The sequence below is a fragment of the Morone saxatilis genome, unplaced genomic scaffold (assembly GCF_004916995.1).
Source record: "Morone saxatilis isolate NCDOM2014 unplaced genomic scaffold, NCSU_SB_2.0 Contig8, whole genome shotgun sequence".
Lineage (NCBI taxonomy): Eukaryota > Metazoa > Chordata > Actinopteri > Moronidae > Morone > Morone saxatilis.
Genome location: NW_023340257.1, coordinates 17,914,062 through 17,919,114, shown reverse-complemented (window position 1 = coordinate 17,919,114; position 5,053 = coordinate 17,914,062). Strand labels below are relative to the sequence as shown.

The window sequence follows — 5,053 nt, the reverse complement described above, 5'->3', positions numbered from 1 at the left end:
AGGCGTGCCTGTATCAGTGTGAGTGCACAGCTTGTCCCTCCAGGAACTCGTAAAGTGCTGCAGAAAGGAAAACCAAACATCTTGCTGTTTATGACTGTATCCATGTCCTGAGGGAGAGATTAGCAATGTGACAGGTACTTTTTGTTTGTAACTTGTCTACTAACACCAAAACATGACTGCTAAAAGCCCCTTTTTTTATTATTTTTTCAGAAAAAATTCACCTGATGTTTCCCTTGCCCCAAAGGAGCTTTTGGCCCTAATACAGAGAGAGACACTTGTTTCCCCCAGCCTGTAGAGTTCTTTCTTTCTGGAGAGGTCCTAGGACATCCTGGCCTGCATTCTCAGTTGGTGGTGCCTTGGTCCTTGCCATCAATAACAGCGCTTAGTGTTCTTTCGTCACAGAACATCCCAAGTTGTCAGGGCCAAACCAACTCTGAACTGAGCTTCCTGCTGCTCTTCTCCCTGACTCTGTGTTTTTCTTATGTTCATTAACTCTTCATTGGAGCACCCCTCTGAGTGGTCCTGCAAGCTGCGACAACACAGCGTTTGGGATCACCTTTGTCCTCTGCAATCTCTTGTGTTCTCCGGAAAACTATAGTTAGTAATGCCTTCAAAGCCCACACCTCCCAGGTAGTAATGTTATGAAATGGTTTCCGGTCCTCCACAGCAAAGAAGTGACTGTAGTGTCTTTCACATTCATTCAAATTTTAATATGTACTATTTGGTTGTGTTGTCAAAGTCCCCTTTTCAATGAAAAAACCTAACGTATAACCAAAAAGAGAATCATCCTGGGAGTGTGCATTAGTTCAGTATTGGGTTTCTGGGCTGACTCGGGTACATAGGCCTACCTATCTTGCCTTCTTTGCCTTAGTGTTATGCTGTCCTAGCCCGGAAACTACCTGATAATTTCTAATGAACCAAGCTTTATCACATCAGCATGCTGATATTCTGTGCAGCTCGGAGAGTCTGGATCACCTTTATCCCAGCGTATGTCAGCTCTCCTGGGAAATTTACAGTGGCTGTAGAGATATTTGCCATTCTGGCCTCTAGTTTTGGACTAATACTGTGTATATTTGCTCCAAAGTGTTTTATCATATTGTTTAAGCCAGAGAAGAACACCAAGAAACATTTAATGAACAAAAATCAGTCTTAAGACATCTGAAGTTTGGAGGTAGTTAAGATAAAACATAACACATAGAGCTTATGCGATGCACATTCAACAATGTATTCACTTAGCTGATTTAAATATTTGCATCTACAAGTTTTTTTCATTATATATTTTCTTAACTTCTATGTCATTTTTTTAACATCCTTTTAATATGTTATATTACTTTTGTGTGCTAAATAAAGTAAGTTCATAACTAAAATGTGTAGTACTGAGATCTACTTCGACTTTTTGACAGCTCCTCCATTTGAAGTTTTTAAAATAGTTAATAGACTTAATCAAAGACTATTGGGTAAGGGCATCCTCTCTCTGATGTATAGTATGCTGACGTACAGTAGGAGGATTTATTTTGTCTAACAATCTATATAAACCAATGATAACGCACAGTATGCCCACATACAGACACTTGAGGGATGGAGATCTCAGCACTCTTTATTGGCCTGATCCTGTCTCTGGGTTTGTGTGATCTGAACTCAGCTCTTGTCTTGAATGATATTGATGATGGTCTGAAACAAAGGGCAGGGTTTACAGAGGATAGGACTGTTGCTGGGTTCAGCACTGAGGCCTCATCAGTGAAATGTAAGCTCCAGGGTATCGTTCGTCAACCTGCATTCTCAATGGATGGTGACTACGTTATTGGAGGTGTATTCTCTATTCATCACTACATGCAAACAGTGGACCATAACTACACAACCATGCCTGAGCCACAAAAGTGCTCAGGGAGGTTAGTAAGAGGGAGATGTGTTGGATATAATGATGTTACACTGTGTGAGGATAGAAATGTTTTGAGTTGTATAATGCACTTCAAATTGTGTTGTAAAACGTTTGTGTAGTATTGAAAGCTTTAAACACATTATTTTTACAGGATAACAACAAAGTAAGATTTTGAATGCAATGCAGCTTTCAGTTACTTATTGTCCAAAAACATGAATTTCAGTTCTCTGTTACTGTGTGTTCTCTGTTAAAATTTTTTATTGCCCTATGCCCATATATTTATAACATAAATTTGATCAGTGACATAAGTGTCTGTGTGCAGCATTCAATCCCGTGAACTGCGCTTCTCAAGCACAATGATGTACGCCATTGAGGAGATTAACAACAACACAGAGCTGCTGCCGGGCATCAAACTCGGTTATGAGATCCATGACTCATGCGCCGCAGTGCCCGTTGCAGTTCATGTGGCATTCCAGCTTGCAAATGGCCTGGAGCCGGTGTTTTACACTGCTGACAATTGCTCGCAATCAGGTATTGTGATGGGTATTGTCGGTGAGTCTGGGTCCACACCATCCATCAGCATGTCGCGCATCATTGGGCCCTTTGACATTCCCCAAGTAATTATTTTTAATTAATGGCAAACTGTATTTAATATTGGCCAGTGCTGATTATTTGTTTGTCCCATCAAAGTAAATACACTGCCGTTGTCCTATAGGTGAGCCACTCTTCCACTTGTGCATGCCTGTCTAATAAGCAGCAGTACCCGACTTTCTTCAGAACAATTCCTAGTGACCAGGTCCAGGCTGATGCGTTGGCCAAGCTGGTAAAACACTTTGGCTGGACTTGGATAGGTGCTGTCCGTTCAGATTCAGACTATGGCAATAATGGCATGGCGTCTTTCCTGGACGCAGCACAGAAGGAGGGGATCTGTGTGGAATACTCTGTATCTTTCTATCGGACCCACCCACGTAGCAGGATCCAGAGAGTAGCTGATGTTATCCGCAGGTTTCCACATCACTGATTATGTTTTTTATTCCCAGGGTTAGCACTGACCTTTTGCGCACAAAATCATAAACAATGTATATTCAACATGTTAGATTATTGTATGGTCTATGTGGCTAATTGGCAGTTTTCATCTTTTTTTCATGATGTTGATTTCCATCATATTTCTTAGTTATATTGTCATTAAATAGTATTAGTGAGACCAATATTGTACATAGACCTTACCCATAGCCAAAGTAGTTCTCATGTTTCTATGTGTTTACTATTTTAGAATTGTTAAAAAAGGAAAATTTGAAGTTTATATTTGAAGAATATGTTCACTATATTGTCTCTCCAGGTCGACAGCTTTGGTTATTGTGGCATTTCTAGCCTCTGGTGAACTGAGTATCCTGCTGGAGGAGCTGTCCCGTGAGCCGTCTCCACCTCGCCAGTGGATAGGCAGCGAGGACTGGGTAACCAACCCAGACATGCTGAGGTTCAGCTTCTGTGCTGGAGCCATCGGATTTGGCATTCAGAAATCTGTCATCCCAGGTCTGAGAGAATTCTTGCTGGATCTCTCTCCCTCTAAAGTGGCTGCCTCTCCACTGCTTACTGAGTTCTGGGAGGGTGCATTCAAAGTACTGTAGCGAAATCAATTAAAGTGTGGTATTGCTTTGCGATACCTTAAAGAATGTGGTGCGCTGATGAGTGGAGGACACGATTGTAACTGTTTGTGGAAGCTTAAAGCGACCATAACAATTCCACATTTGACCAGTCAGACCGGGTATCCTTAGTGGTTGGTTAAATCTGCTTGCTTTTGTTGAGGGTGAGGGAATGTGCTGAATAGTGATCATAGTGGGAATTTTTTCTGGAGCGATAGGTTTTACACAATATGTAGAAAACACACCAGGTATGCGTCTTATACCGAGAAAATCCAGAATCATCAGTAATCCTATGGGCGAATTTTGATGATAATTGTGACCATGGCTCTAGATCACGCAGCAAGAAGTCCCCCCACTCACCACATTGAAACCGAAGAAAATGATGATAAGAATCTAAAAATTGGCAGAAGGAAAATATCACGGAAAGACCTCACGATCCTGCTGTAGATTTAATTGTTCCAGTGCTCTATATAAGTCAGCATTATATGGATGGGTTGTGAAGGAAAATCTAGAAAAGGCCTAATCAATCTGTTTATATTTATAGTACAGGTCAGTCAGTCTGAGTAGCAGAATTCGCAAATATACTCAGGCTAATCCATTGAAAATTTTGCATTTAAGACGCATGAATTACCAAAATTGCCAGTAGTCAGACTCTACTACACACTCATCGTTTTGTTCAAACACAGAAAAAAGAGACAGTGATTTCTCTTTTCTTTATGATTTGAAATGCCATAGCATGATCAGAGTGAGGTGATCTAAATAGTCGATGTAAAGTTGATAAGCTTTTATAGCCGATTAACATTAGAGTAGTGTGTGATACTTAAAAAACTCTGATGGACTGGCTTGTTAACAACTGTGCTGGATAGATAGATACAAAGTGTAACTGGACACATAAAACTTTCTATGAATAGGTACCAAGAGCTTTATTTGAGGGATCTGAACACAAAACAACACTCCAAAAGAGCATAGTAACGTGCAGGATATTCCAATAGAATGAGCAGTTGGTTGGGAGGTTCGAGGGTGGGAGTGATTAAAAGATGAACGTCAGGTCACGACATATCTTGCAAATAGAATTGTCAGAATGGTGTCGACATTCGACTGGAATAGCTGGGTGTGGAGTAGACTACTGCTCTACTGACGACTGGCTGACAATTGATAAAGGGACTAGCAAGGTGACTGCTTACGTTTTATGAAATGTGGGCATACGAGATTGTTCTCTAGAGAACTCACTCCAAGCAGTATCACAGAGAGCCGGCCAAGGGACTATTCCAGTCGACTTTCCTGTATGACCATGGCCATCTTGATTGAGCTGTGAGAGAGAGAGAGTCTAGCATTCTCACATGTCCTAAAAAACAAAACAGCGTACATCAGAGATTCTCGTAAACATATGCAAACAGCTCAGTGTTTCAATTCGTCATGCCAAACAGTCACACTATTATACAAAAAAATTTTCTGCATATATTTAAACACTGAGAATTTTGGCAAATTTTTGCTAAATTCTCATGTAACTTTTACTGCAATCACCTCGCGC

The 5,053-nt window shown here is 40.8% G+C and overlaps 1 pseudogene; it reads left to right on the top strand.

Annotated features, from left to right (window-relative positions):
- Window positions 1–1,285, top strand: part of LOC118342060 — an 8,747-nt pseudogene extending 7,462 nt beyond the window's left edge.
- The last annotated feature ends 3,768 nt before the right edge of the window (window positions 1,286–5,053 follow it).